We start from the raw sequence: 15,794 nt of genomic DNA on the forward strand, positions 1-15,794 counted from the left end.
ATCAGTTATACGTATACATATATCCCCTCTTTTTTAGATTTCCTTCCCATTTAGGTCACCACAGACCATTGCGTAGAGTTCCCTGTGCTATACAGTGGGTTCTCATTAGTTACCTGTTTTATACATAGTAGTGTACATATGTCAATCCCAATCTCCCAATTCATCCCACCCCTCCCTTTCCCCCCTTGGCATCCATAAGTTTGTTCTCTACATCTGTGTCTCTATTTCTGCTTTGCAAATAAGTTCATCTGTACCATTTTTCTAGATTCCACATGTAAGCGATATTATATGGTATTTGTTTTCCTCTTTTTGACTTACTTCACTCTGTATGACAGTCTCTAGGTCTATCCACGTCTCTGCAAATGGCACTATCTCATTCCTTTTTATGGCTGAGTAATATTCCATTGTATATTTGTACCACATCTTCTTTATCTATTCCTCTGTCGATGGACTTTTAGGTTGCTTCCATGTCCTGGCTATTGTAAATAGTGCTGCAGTGAACATTGGGGTGCATAAAAATATGGTATTCTTCACGAATTTGTGTGTCATCCTTGCACAGGAGCCATGCTAATCTTCTCTGTATCATTCCAATTTTAGTATATGTGCTGCTGAAGCAAGCACTATTGTGAGATATAAATGAGATGATGTGGGTGGAAGTTCTTTGTAAACTTTAAAATGTTGTACCCTTACAAAGTTATCATTATCATTACTATTAAGGAATTAGTAAATTACAGAGAGTATTGGAACATGTGGGCTTAGCATTGTGTGATCTTAGGCAATTCACTTAACATCTCAGCCATTTTCTCATCCCTAAAATAAAAAGTGTTTACTCATAATATCTGAGGTTGAGAACCTGTGTTGGCACAAGCAAATCAGTGCATGATGTTCAAAGACAAATGTGGCTCCATACTTGCTGACCAGGAATTTATAAGGCAGTTGTTAAGATAACTCATGCTAAAAAGATAATAATAATTCAAGTTAAACTTTTAATTGAACTATAGTTGATTTACAATATTGTGTAAATTTCAGGTGTACGGCAAAGTCAGTCAGTTTCATGTAAATATATATATATATTCTTTTTCAGATTCTTTTCCTTTATAAGTCATTATAAGATATTGAATACAGTTCCCTATGCTATACCAAGTTAACCTTTTAAACACAAGTTCCCTGGGACCAAAATGTCCCTGACAGGTAATTTTCCAGATACTAGTATAATGTGCTGGTATCTTCTATTTATCCCTCCAGACCCAATCTCTGCCCTTGTTGGCTGACCTATATGGAGTACATCAATGTGCTCTCTTGTTTCAGGGCTTCTGATTGGGTTCTGCCAGTCAAGAGATTTATCAAGAGATGGGGAGAGAGAGAGAAAAAAGAGGTCAGGGTATTTATTCCACCTGCTTTCTCCCTATGGGTTCATCTGAAGATATCTCTTCCGCGACCCAAGGACACATTGTCTTTCAAGACTGCCCTCTCCACATGACTCTATCCTTCCAAGTTCTGTAAACTACTCTCTCTCCCTGACCCTTTCCCCTAGGGATGAAAGCAGCTCATCTTTAACTAACCCTGGAATACTTCACAATCCCTTGTAGCGTACGCAGCCTCCAATACGGCCCCCTGTGGTCCTACTTCCTAGTCCTCACGACCTTGTATAATCCCCTCCTCTTGAATGTGCGCTAGACTTATTGATTCACTTCTCTGTGATTGACTTCTTCCCTTTCTGACTGAGAATTTCTTTATTTAGGGAGATTCAAGCCCACAACCCATTATCCACAATTCTGAAATCCTCAAAGCTCTGAAAGCCAAAAGTGGTAAATTGAGGGCAAATCTGACCTGAAATAACATGAAGCTATTTATAATCTTAATTTATGCTTCTTAGTGTGAGGTTCATAGTTTCACTGCACAAATACTGATGATTTCCACAACATGTTACACTGAGGGTATTATATTTAGAACATACGGTATATGCATTGTATTACAACAAACTATGTGAATTCCAAAGCAAATCTGGCCCCAAGGGTTTCAGATTTATTATAACCCAGTATTCAAGCTTGGAGACTATTCTGTCTCTTTAAGATGACTTTGCACTTCTCTGCCTTGATCCTTTATGTGTTGGTTTTAAGGTGTAAGTCTCAGAGAATCATTTTATTTACCTTGATTGCCAGTTGTGAGGAACTCTTCACTGTAAACTCCATAAATGACTATTGTGGGTGAAAGTAGATCTGAGTAAAAGGGGAGGTGGGTGTTAGTATGGAGAAGAAGGAGGGGGAGGAAAGTCTTCATAGGGGTAGGTGAGTTTTCAAGGATAAAGAAAACTCTTTCCTAAGGTGACACTAGGGTTCTAGACAAAAATAACTGCACAGAGGTGTGAGGCAACCCAGGGTGCATAGACTGCTGAAAACAGCTGACTTATCCTAGGGGTTGGGATGAAATGGGATGAGGGCTGTATAGGAGCTGTCCCTGGGAGAGTAATACAGGGGAGTCAAGGGTTTCTCACAGCAGAGAGGATTATAATGCAGAAAGCCATGCAGCCAACAGTGCAAACAGAATAGATTGGAGGGAGGGGAGGAAGAGGCAGGGGCCCAGGAAAGGCTTTTGCACAGGTCTAGGAGACAGTCTCAGAACTAACCAGTGAGGTGGAAAATGGAAGAAGAGAGAGTCAAGAAAGTTTAGAACAGAGATTCAAAAGGCCTTGGCAGAAGTTGGATACGAAAGGGAAGGGGAGGAGTTAAATCTAAGTAGTTGATTATTGCTGGTAGAGCAAAGTTCACTAGGCAAAAAGTTAAGTTTTAACATTCTTAACAGCTGATTACTTCTAATTTGAAATAAGAAGATTCTAATTTTACCAAGGTGGAGAGGGCCATGACCAACACACTGTAGTAGGCAGTACATGGACCTAGAGGTCAGCTGATCTCAGTTCTTTATTGTAACCTGAAGCAAAACATTTTCCCTCTCTAAATCTTAGTCTCTTAATCTGAAGAGCCTGGACAGTATCACCAGCCTGACAGGATTTGTGGCAGGATGTACAGTAAGGAAACAAAGTTGTGTATGTGAAAATTTCTGCCACTTCCAAAGTGTGCAAATGAATACTAGTAACATCTGAATGAGGATACTTGGATCAGAGAGGTTAAGGGTCTCCCCAACATTGCAGAGCAGTGATGGTCCTAGTACCTGAGACTCTGATGCAGGGTCTCTGCTCTGATCCCAAAACCTCTGGAAAATAAGCAACATGTGGGCTTAGCCTGGTATATAGCAGAGGATAGAGACAATATGGAGAGCCTTGTCCTCACCATTCTGTTTTCCCTCACATAATTTACCTTTAGTAGCAGATCAATTCTCTGCCTTGTATTATTTATTGTCAACATGAATAATAAGTACAGAATTGACCACCAGCCTTTAAATGTCAAGGAGGTGAGGCAAAGGGACATATCACAATTAAAAGGCTACTTAACAGGATAAACAAATACAATTCTCTTGAGGGTGTTTTTTCTCACTTGCCTTAGGTAGTTAACTTGCTACAGACATTGAGAGGCAATTACTTGAGTCAATAAATGATTCCCACTCCAACTTGTGGATGGCTATGCATAGGATTTATTTTTAAGTTGGCCAGAAAATCCTAATTTATTTTCTAATTGATATCAGCTGTTTTATCTGCCCTGTCAAACTCATGGCTCTGAAATATCAAGGGCATTTTTCTATCACTGCCAGGGCTCAAAAATGGCTGATACCAAGTCACTGCCGATGACCTCACATGGTCATTGACCAGCTAGCTATGATAGGCCAACTGTGTATTTGGTAAGCCGGTGTTCATTTGTTCACACCCAGAGGAAAAAGCAATTTGATGATGTGCATTGCCAGACAGGCAGGTGTTACAACTCTGCTTTGGCTTCTTTTCATCTTTATAATCTTTTGAGGATTGCTGACTTAACTTCTGGAATGTTAAAAGTCTTAGGAAATGGAAGTGACGACACATTTCTTATAAAGAAGTTGGCAGACTGGTACATAGTAGGTGCTCAATTAATATGATATTTCGTCCTTCAGACAAGATGTGAGTGTTTCAGTTGTAAGAGCTTTACAACTTTCACGCATTTACAATCCTATTTCCAGTTCCCTTCTAGGTCTTCTTCTCACCTTCAAGGACTAGGGTTGGACTATTGCTCTTTCTCTGTAGGAATAAGGCTTAGCCTGGACTTGGCTCCCACATTGCCCTTTATATCTAATAGTGAACTGGAACCAAGACACACTTAAGCATTAATTCTAAAACCCCATATAATCCTCCTTGAATCATATTCTTTGTACCAAAGAATCGATTTGGCTGAATTTTTACTGAGACCACTTAGACAAAACTTCTATTGATTTGTTTATTTTATTTTGTTTTATATCTAAAACTGGTTTATGCATTTGGTTCATATATACTTGGTTTATACTTTTGGAGTAAAGCTAGGTAGCAGGGTTACTAGGCTGTGAGTTCCTTGAGTTAGAGACTTCTATCTAGCTTTATACATCTGGTCTTCACACAGGACTTAGAACAAGGTACAGAGAATGTTTCTGATTTGTCTTATTTGAAGGTTTTCCTACCCTCTGGCCACATGGCTACAAGTGTGATCTTCAAGTCCACTCATCCAGAGTCACTTAACTCATGTTTTGGTTTTGTTTGTTTTTTTTTTTTGCTCTGTGCGGGCCTCTCACCGCTGCGGCCTCTCCCGCCGTGGAGCACAGGCTCCGGACGCTCAGGCCCAGCAGCCATGGCTCACGGGCCCAGCTGCTCTGCGGCATGTGGGATCCTCCCGGACCAGGGCACGAACCCGCGTCCCCTGCATCGGCAGGCTGACTCCCAACCACTGCGCCACCAGGGAAGCCCCTCGTGTTTTGCTTTTAACATTTCTTGGGTTTTTACTTTAAAGGCTCTGTTCCATTCAATAACACCCTAGTGTGACTCAGAAACTCTCAAATGACATACTAAATGCTCTCTAAAATATATTAAAAGTTTATCTCTGGATAAGACTTAGGATAAGCAAAGTGCTTAAAAAACAAACCAAAGACATGCAATTTAAAGTGTTTGTTCAGTTTAAAAATACATTGGAGATTGCTTATTGGTAGGAAATGACCCAAGAAAAGATAGGCCAAATAATTCCACCTCTCTCTTCTTCTGTCCCCTTCCATACAGTTTTGATATGCATGTATAAAAATAATAATGATAGCTAACATTTATTAGCTATGAATGGCTAAGATACTAGGAGCTCCTGCTATGTACCAGGCCCCAACCTAAAGGTTTTTCACGTTTAACTATTTGTTTCTATAATAGTCTCATGGGGCAAGTGCTGTCATTGTCTCCATTTTATAATTGAGGAAATTGGTGCACAGAAGGTTTAAATAACTTGCCCAAGGTCACACAGCTGGTATGTTGTATAGACAGGATTTAAACAGAAGTAGTCAGATTCTAAGTTTAAACAGCAGAAATAGTCAATATCAAATGTATTATGCAAAGGATACAAGAAGCTAACATCCACTGGAAAGGCACACTTGTCATGAACTTCCAATAAGAAGTGTAGCCATACATTTCAATGTCAAATAATTCCTTTCAAATGAGGCCGAAACGAGAGCAACCATACATCTTAGGCAATGCTAAGCTTAGACAAGAAAAATATTGAAAATATTTATTGTCATTATCATTCTTAAATATTATAGAAGCATTTCAAATGTTCATAAATGTTTATTTGAATTATATACTTATAAATTGTATGTGTACCTGCACATGTGTGCATGTGTGTATCATATGTACCTATACTTACAGGGCTATATAATGAGATATATATATTATATGGATATATAGCACATGTCTCAGACATCTATATATTCATCATATATACTATAGACATAGGAGTAATATAACTCAACCTAATTTAAGTATGTTATTAAAGGGTTATGTTGCAAACAACTCTTGTTCATCTCTTCCAGTCCTCTTGGCCATACCTCTCATTGTAATTACCTCTACAGGGGCAAGTTCTATAGTCTTCCAGAAATTTCTGACAGGTGCAGCCTAACATTTTCCTGTTTTAGACCCCTCTCACTTCCTATCTTTGGGCATCTCTGGAACAGTTAGCACTCACAAATGAAATCTGGGGAAGCAGACATTCTGTACAACAACGCTGACCCATGAGACTGGCCGCTAACAGAAAACTGCTTCTCCCTTTCTTCGCCAGACTGATGATTCTGAGATACATTTCATAAAGTTTCCCAAAGGCTCATTCACAGTATGAAGTGACCAGCCACCCACTGGGTGGCCAACTTACGGTGCAGTTGGATTTCCCTCCTTTCCTTCTTCATTCCCCTATCCCTTGCTTCTCCTTTTTGCAAGCACATTCTCGAATTAACCACTCATCATAAACCTTCACCTCAGATTTTGCTTTGGGGGCTCCCAGGCTAAGACGGGCACTATTTAACTTATATTTTCTCTATTCAATTATTTATTACATTGCTAAGATATAGTAAACATTAGAACTTCAACAAGTAATGCTGTAAGTTTCATTGCCCGTCAAGGGTCATCATTTCAGTTTATAGATTTTAAAAATAAGAACTTTCTGTGGTAACATGTTGCAGGCTGTGAAACATTATTGCAAGCCAGCAATGGTCTGGTGATCAGAGTCTGTGAAATAGTGATTTATGTCACATGTATCTGCAAAACAAATTGAAGTCATTCTCCAAGCCAGATCCCTGTTTCAAGAAATATTTTATGGTATCATATACAAGTCCTGGTGGGAACATTATGACTTTTAAAGGGCATGCATTTTATTAAATGTATAACAAAGCTATGTAAAATATTAGTGAGGGTGTTGTTGGGCTCATTCGATACGAAAAAAACTGAGGAGGAGGACGATGGATGAGTGTGGAATGATATATTTTGATTCCACTGTCATGTGGCAGTTTCTTTTGCTGAATCAAGTTTAAAATCAGAATACTTCTCTGCCTAGCAAGCAAACTTTGCCATTTCTTAGTGACTATTAATAATTTGGGGAGTGGAGAAGGAAGAGAGCAGGCCAAAATGTCAGAGTGGGCATATTGGTCATTGATTGCTTAGGATCCTCTAGGGCAGGGTTTTTCAACCTCAGCACTATCGCTCTCTCTCTGCTGGATAATTTTTGTTGTAAGGAGCTGTCCTGTGCATTATTGGATGTTTAGTAGCATCTCTGGCCTTGGCCCACTGGATTCCAGTAGTATCACCCCCATCCAAGCCATGACAACAAAAAAATGTCTACAGACTGCTAAATGTTCCCTGTGGAACAAAATCTTTCCCAGTTGAGAAACACTGCTTTAGGACAATGCAGATGCTGATTGACTGGTGTGTTGGGATGTCCTCCACACAGAACAGAGGGGTTCAAGGTCTTAGAATGAGGTTCTTCTGAGAAGATCTGGGACAGCGAAACAGTCAAATTAAAGCAAGGTTTACTAATACTCCACATGTGTGCAGTAGGTAAAGATAAGTAGCCTAAAACTTTTCTCGGACGTTGGTGGTACATAAGAGTCACCTAAAGAGCTTGCTTAAAACAGATGCCTGAATCCCACCCTCAGCAAGTCTGATTCAGTAATTCTGATGTCCTGATGAACCTGATTCAATAAGCCCAATGCTTTGCATTTCTCATGATCTCCTAGATGCTGCCGTTGCTGTGGGTTTGTGAACCACCCTTTAAGCAGCCTTGGGCTCAAAGTCAAAAGACCCTGACTTCGGGCAATTCACTTAAACCCTATTATTTTCCATTTTAAGTAGAATGGGATACTTATGTAGATAAAAGATAAATAAGCAATAAAGGGAAGAGGGGACAGGATAGAAATACATAAAGGATGTTTACTGCCTTGTTCACTGTCACACAGCTGCTGTCAAACAGCTGCACTCAAAATGTATCCTTTAAATGAATTAGTAATGTATAACTCTGAGATGAAAAAGAAGATAGCATGAATCACAAACACTGTTTGGAAATTGTAGCAGTGTTTAATTTTTGCTGATTATTAATGTATGTTTTATCTATTAGTAATAAATACTTTGCATTATGAATTTATTTGTGTTGTTCTTCCTGCACATTTCATTAATCCTTGGGAACTATGAGAAGCAGCATATTGTCAAAAGGCAGGGCAACAAGAAAAAGAAAAGTGTATGTTGAGACTTGCATTGCCATTACAAATTGAGTAAAGCAAGTATTCTTTTGTCTCACTTCCTACCCATGTGGCACTGTTCATCCATGTGCACCGCCTGGCTTCTAGGCCATTTCATGTACCTATGGATAGACCAATGAGGTGGGTCATGAGCTTACAGGTGTTCATATCTAATCTGGTTTCTGTTACTTGAGTCCCCACCTATGACCCTATGGGTAGGCAAATGATCTAAATTGTTCCAATCCCCCTGTTGCCCCATTAACTGGACAAAGGGGTGGGCATGTTCTATGATTAGTCTTTATGTGTCAACTTGGCTAGTTTATAGGGCCCAGTTATTTAATCAAACACTAATCTATATGTTTCCGTGAAGCTATTTGGTAGATGTGGTTAACATCTAAAATCAGCTGACCTTAAGTAACGATTTCCTTTGACAATGTGGGTAAGCCTCATTAAATCAGTTGAAGGCTTTAAGAGCAAAATCTGGAATTTCCCGAAGAAGAAACCCTGCCCCAAGATTGCAGCATTAATTCTTGCTTGAGTTTTCAGCCTGCCAGCCTGCCCTACAATGTGTGTATGTATATATGCATCCTAGTTGTTCTGTTCCTCTAGAGAACTCTGACTGGTACAGTATGTGACTGAGCTTTGACTCAATCACAATCCTTCCCCAGGATTTTAAAAATCCTCTTTTATCTCTGAACGTGAATTTTCAAGGATGTGGTAGAGCCGTGAGCAAATATAGGGTCGGCTGGTTTGAGAGCGATGAAGCCAATATGCAAAGATGCAAAAGTCAGAGATGGAGACAGAGCATCTCAACAGACAGAGAACACCCAAACCCTGACCCAGGGTATTCTGAGGTCAGCTGTAACCCCTTTCTTGCAAGAAGTCAGTACTGGAGTTCCAGTTCTGTTTTTTTTCTGAGTGAGTCTCTTGAGACCGCTTGGTTGGAGGATCATTCATGGGGGGTGATGACTGTCCATGTTTCCCATGTAGAAAAACTATATGGGCCTGAGCAAATACTGTTTTCACGCCTAAACGAATGCTAAAGATAAATGTATGCTTCAGACACCTCTGTTGTAATGTACTCTGCCATCTTCAGACCCTCTGCTTAAATAGGTCATGTTTATACTATTTGACCCTCATTACTGTCAGCTGATTGGAACAAGGCTGGACATCTTACTCAAAGAGAAGCATGTACAGACTGGCCAGTGACCAATCCCTTGTGATGTCTGGCTCAGAAAGATGGGCTGGACTGCTCAGATTCCATCCTTGGGAATTTGGAGTTTGGCAATTTTGAACATGAGTTAGAAGTAGGGGTAGATAGTAAATCAAACTCATGATGTTGAGTTGAGTTCACAGCAATTCGCAGTGTATGTGTACAGCATAAAAGAAAGGAGATCGGGGAAGAAGAAGCCAGTTGGTCAACAGAGAAGCATTTAGAAGTGAGAAGCAGGTGCCATGAGAGAGAGGCCGTGCAGCTGAGTGAGTTCCAGTCCTATTCTCAGGAGGTGCAATGATGCTAAGTAAAGTAGAGCTTCCTTTCCCTGAGTTATACTGAGGTTAGCCTCCAACCATTCCAACCAAACAGGGCCACCTGGAACACGTTCAATGGGATTGGGAACTGCTTATCATGGGTAGAGCCCCAGACTGTGACATTTTAACTAAAAACAAAACAGGAAGTGATTTTTAGATGACAAAGCTTCCTAGAAAGGAACATCAACTTGCAAAATGTGAATTCCAAATCATCTGTTAATCCTCTATTAATGTTTGATCAGCGTTAACCTGCCCAGCTTGGGAATGGCCTTCTCAATAGGTGCTTAGCGTCTGACTGTCCATTTGTGGAAGATGGATGAATGCAGGTGCCAAAATAAGGCCATAGCATTTGGTTATGGTACTGGTCCCTGACGACCAAAGTGATCCATAAATTATAATTGAACTACAACTGAGTGCAGGCAGCATGTGACACAATTCATTCTAGTCACCTCATTCTAAATTCAAGCCTAGAATTGTAAATGCAGGAGCCGAAAGGCAGGGGTGAGAGTTCTACAAGGAATCCTGTTCCTTCCTTCAGCTTCCCTTTGTGATTTTTAACTGGGAGGTGTTTAAGGATCAGAGCTTTATAAAATTGTCTCAGGATGATGGTCCTCCCTATGGACAGGTTTCCCCAGAATTTTAACAGTATGGGTCAAATGTGGCAGTCAGCAAAAATTGTCTACTCATTCATTCATTCATTCATTCATTCCATAAACCTTTCCTTGTTGCTTAACTGTGTGTTGGAAATTGCTACACTGAGGCTCACAGTCTCACGAAGGATGCAGCCACATATAGATAATCTAGAACAATGTACGGTAGTATTCGAAGTATGTTCATGGAGTTCTATGGAAATTCCTAACAAGGAATGTCTAAAACTACCTGGAAGGGTCAAGGAAGCCTCCTAAATTTGGTGCGTGATATCTAAGCCAAGTCTTAAAGGATGTGCGGGAATTCACCAGGCAAAGGAGGAGGAAGTGAAACACTCCAGGTTCAGGGGCTGAATGAGCTGACAGAGTGTGAAGCAACCTGTGATACAGGAAAAATTCATACAGTCTCTCAAAAGGCAGGAGAGCGCTGCTTTACTTTAACCCGCCCAGTTTCAATTACCATTTTACAAAGTGAGCACCTACTATTACCTCAGGCACTTGCAAACATTTGGGGTTACAAAACAGGATAAGGCATGAAGCCCACCCGCTTATAAAATATAATCCTGTAGCAAAAGGAATTAACTATAAAAATCACCATCGTGGAGGTATGAACAAAAGTCTGTGGAAGTCCCAAGGAAGAGGTGAAAAGCCGGATTGGTGACAATTTTATAAAGGAGATGGCTTTTGAGCAGGGACTTGGCAAATGTAGAATTTCTCACGTGAAGAAGGCATGAATTGCAGGCAGTGTGAACCTGGAGAATTCATTTTCTCGAAGAAGGGAAAAGTCTGGAGCAGTGCATTCTCCAGGAGAGGCTTGGGGGGCCCGGCAGGAGAACCACAAACTGACCTTTCAAAGGAGACCAGGGAATTTGTTATGTTTGAAGCTATGTTTCCGTCACACTACCTTATGTAGATTTTAGATTTATTTTGAGTGGCTTGTGTAGAGGTGAACGTGGAGATTGTGGGAGAAGTAAAATCTACCTACTCCCTCTCCAAGGCTCCATTCATCACAGAACTAGAGTTCTCTAGCGCTCTGGAACCATCTTTCCCCAGGACAGACAGCAAGGGCATGTCCCACTAAGAAGCCTGGTTCCACAGCCCCGCATCGGGTTCAGAGGGTCTCTGGAGTTTCTTACCACTGCTCTTGTTCCATCTTCCAGCAGAGGGGTCTTGGTAATAAAGGCCTCCTTAGGGAGGCAAGAACTGAACTTTAAACGCAATTATTTTCTTTCCCAAAGAAGCCAAGGCAGTCAAGATGTTATCACTCATGGAGTGCCAGTGCAGGGCAGGCGGGGACAGAGGGAGGCTTGTTTGGGAAACACATAGCAAAAGGAAGAAATATGTGTATTGAGGGGCCAGTGAGGAAAGCTGATAGGATGGAGATGGTCTTGTCCAGTGTCTAAAACTTTTGAGGAGCTCAAATATGACCTAGGCAGTTCTTGGTCCCAGGAAGAATCCTGAGTGATGGGTGGTATATGCCGTAGAAGGAAAGCAGGCAGATAGCCTGACTGTGGATCCAGGTAGTATTCCTTCTACTTATAAGACAGCAATTTGTGAAAGAGATGATGAGCAACAGCATCTAGTCGTCAAGCAGAGAGAGAGGTTATTGGGATCTAGCCAGCAACATGGCCACCTTGCGTACTTCCACAGTACAGGACAGAGCACCAGTCTAAGTAGAGACCAAGAGTGCATGTCAGGGAAACTGGGGCATGAGCCCAGTCCTGAAAATAGATTGGCATAGGACAGGGAGAAAAGAGACAGTGGAACGATGCATATTAATGGCTTTAAGCATGCCCAGAACTTGCCCTGCCTGACATATCTCATGAGCTTATAAGCTTCAGGGTCTAATGGGATTTCTGTTCTGGTTGGGACTGGCTTTAGGAATAAATGTGCCTGTGTCTGGGTGTGCCCTGGTGGGAGTGGGAATAACCTGGAAGGGCCAGAAGGAGGAAGAGGAAAGGAGCAATGATCTCAGAATGCCATGTAGGCACAACCATATAGAAGCAGCCGCAAGCAAGCTGAGGTGTAGCAGGCTATGCCTGGGAGCCCGTCTTGGGAACCACCACTGCTTGGACTACCATTCTCCTGGGACTCTGCTGGAGGCTCCAGGCAGGAATGCTGAGGGACACAGCACAGCAATGCACAAGAAACAGAGCACTAGGGTTGAACTTCCGTGCCCTGAACACATTCCTTAGCTCCTTCTTTGTGATTCAGAGTAGATTTCCCAGTCTACACATCAGTCATAGCCATAGTTCCTGCTTCTTTTGTTTTTTTTTACTCAGCCTCTGGGTACCGTTGCTTATTCAAATCACAAATGAGGGGAAAGAAGAGAAGAAATGTTCTGAAATAGTTTACATCTCTTATAAAGTTTGGAACAAAGGAGGAATGCTGACACATGACTATTAAATGGGCCAGATTCCCAGAGGATACAAAGCTGGAAACTTTTTTTCTGGCATCGGATATGCAGGAAGAATCACCTCATGAAGGACCCAAGGATTCACAACTTAAGAACACTCTACTGCACTAGCATATTGGGTCCATCAACAGGGGAGAAGGGTGTGAACTACTGGTAGAGCTGAAAAACACTGAAGTATTTCGTATTACCTATTCATTAATGTCCAACAAATCATCCCCAAGCTTAGTGGCTTAAAACAACAATAATTATCTATTATCTTATGGTTTCTGTATGTCATGAACTGAGGATCAGCTTAGCTTGGGAATTCTGGCTCAGCGTCTCTTATAAAGCTGTAGTCAGAGGTCGGCTGGGCCTGCAGTCACGTGAAGCCTTGCCTAGAGCTGGAGGCTGTAAATCCTCCAATGTGGCCCACTCTCATGGCTGGCAAGTGTGTGTTGGCTATTGGTGGGAGGCCTTATTTCCTCCCCTTACGTTCCTTCCATGGGGTACTTAAAATATGGCAACTGACTTCCTCTAGGGTGAGCAATCCAAAGACCAAGGTGGAAGATATAATGTCTTTCAGGACTAGTCTTGTTGGTCACACACCCTCACTTCTACAGTGTTCTACTAGCCTTGCTTCAGTGTGGGAGGGGACTACACAAGGGCATGAATATCAGAGATGAGGATCGCTGGGGGCCAACTTAGAAGCTGGCTACCACAGCCTCTAAGTGTCCCATAAACTGTTACCTCCCTGCCATACCTCCATGACTTTGCATGTTCCCTTTACATGAATTTTCTGCTGCCTTTTCTTCTCTTTCAAGGGCCAGCCCAAAGTTCCCTTCCTCTGAAAGCATTGCCAACACTTAAAGACAGTACTTCACACATATATCTATTTTAGAGCTTATGTGTCTGTGTATTTGTTAGTCCTCTGATGGCAGGTCAAGGACACTTTGGGACTGGCATAGAGTTGCCACTCAAAAGTGCTGGATGAATGAATGAATGCTTATCATGACACCAAAGTATTTTGATGGCCTGTAATTCTCATTTGCCCTCTGAGACTTCAGGATAAGTCTCAGGATGGTCATCATAAACCAAATTCTCTCCTAGAAATAGAGGACAGGAGTAGGAAGTACATAGCTTGACTTCGCTCCATGCAAACTTTGCTTGGCGTGATCCTCCTTACAAGCATCTTAATTACAAAATTCCAGTAGAGGAATATGAGCACAAAATTCAAAAGTTACCAAAATATTATTTGTAAGAATTTATTTTTAAATATGTCCTCATCTCAACAAACCTGATCAAGTAAACCAAATAAAAACTCAGCGAAATTACAAAGCAAGAGAACATCAACCAAAAAAGGGAGGGGGACAGGGAAGCTGTAAGACAAAAGCTGACAAATAAGGTTGGTAGCCGTTGGGGTGGGTTGCCATAATTACCAAATTTGAAACATAACTTATTTTCAAGTTGGCTACCATTCTCCAAACTCTGCTTTATTTAATCCATTCATGAGAGGATCATGATGTATCTGCAAATCAAGGATTGTTTTTTAGAAGTTTTTTACTCAAAGTGTATGATAAATTGAGTAGTCTTGATTGCAGTTTCCCATTTAAATTCTCTCAGTGAAAAAGCCTTGCTCAGAAAACCATTGGCATAAATAAGGGATCAAGGGAATGAGAACTGCTTGGAGCAAAGGGGATTTTTGAAGAAAATTGACTCTGGGCCCAGAACCTGAGGACAGAGCAGTACTCAATGATCCTGGCCAAAGGGTTCTGGTTTTCCTTTGAGGCCCCATCTTGATAGTTGATCTATTGAACCCTGTTTCTGGATTCCTGCTACTTGGGATCGTGGCTCTCCTGACCCAACAGTGCCTGGGAAGCCATGGTACAGGCAATCACTCTAAGGCAGGGGCAGCCATACTGGACTTCTCGGGCAAATTTCTTAACGTCCATGTGCCTCAGTTTCCCTGTCTGTGAAGTATAGATAATAATACTATCTACTCCATAGGGTTGGTTATAGTAAACACAATAGGTTTATTAAACATATTCTTTTGAGAAAATACCTCTAACACTTCATGCCTTCCCTCTCTTCCCAGATCTGCCATTCTCTCTCTCCTAACACTCCTCTCCTACCTTGAACTCCTTACTTAGGGTTAGTGTTAATTTAGTAATTATTTCCTTTAGGAAACCCTTCTTGGTTCTCACCCTTGCCATGAACAAGTTTCCTGCCCTTCCTATGAGATTCTGAGCATTGGGTGATATATATGAGCATTCCAATAAAGACAAATTGCTAATCTGGAAAACGTTAGTCATCCAGTGTGCAAAAAATATGTATATATTGCATTTCTTTATTCTACAGAAGCTATTGTGAAACTTGACCTTAGTTATCCTCAGGGTAAACCCTGGATGGATTGGTGAGTGACGGGTAGGGACATCTGGTCTTTGGTCCTGGGCACACCTGGGTTATGCTGTGATGCGAATCACCCCTTCCTGCTTGGATCCTTCGGAAACATCACCTGTGGCCCTACCCTCTGAGACACTGCACACAGCACTCCTGTCTGGGGTCTTGGCCCCTCTTCAGGATGCTAATGGGAAGCCAGGCTGATGCCCAATGTGCCAGGATGCCTGTACTCCACCTTTCTCTTAATGCAGCCCAAGTCTTTATGGGGGTAGGACACGGGTGAGCCCGACTCTCCCTTCTGCTTCTCCAGGTCACTCTGCCTCTGCCACTGAATACCCTTCATCCCTTTACCTCTTCCACAAACCCCTAGACTCTCTATAAGTGTTTATAAAGAAACTACCAGGTACTATTGCCAGTGACTTCTGCTTTCTGTCCTGCCACCTATACCTTATCTGTGCAATGAAGCACAAACAGCCTGTGGGAATGGGCCAAAGAGAAAAAGGGAAAATCAGAGACAGTGAAGACAAAACAAATAAAATAACATCTCAAGATATTATCCAGGGACTTCCCTGATGGTCCAGTGTTTGAGACTCTGTGCTTCCAGCTCAGGGGCCATGGGTTCAATCCCTGGTTGGGAAACTAAGATCCCACATGCCATGTGGCACTGCCAAAAAAAAACC

At 41.6% G+C, this 15,794-nt stretch overlaps 1 non-coding gene across 1 annotated transcript; it reads right to left on the bottom strand.

Moving 5' to 3' along the window:
• Positions 1-514: 514 nt before the first annotated feature.
• LOC112067206 (U6 spliceosomal RNA) lies at positions 515-621 on the bottom strand. Its single transcript, XR_002893148.1, has one exon. It is a non-coding gene; the product is annotated as a U6 spliceosomal RNA (small nuclear RNA).
• Positions 622-15,794: the final 15,173 nt, after the last annotated feature.

Source organism: Physeter macrocephalus, chromosome 5 (assembly GCF_002837175.3).
Source record: "Physeter macrocephalus isolate SW-GA chromosome 5, ASM283717v5, whole genome shotgun sequence".
Lineage (NCBI taxonomy): Eukaryota > Metazoa > Chordata > Mammalia > Artiodactyla > Physeteridae > Physeter > Physeter macrocephalus.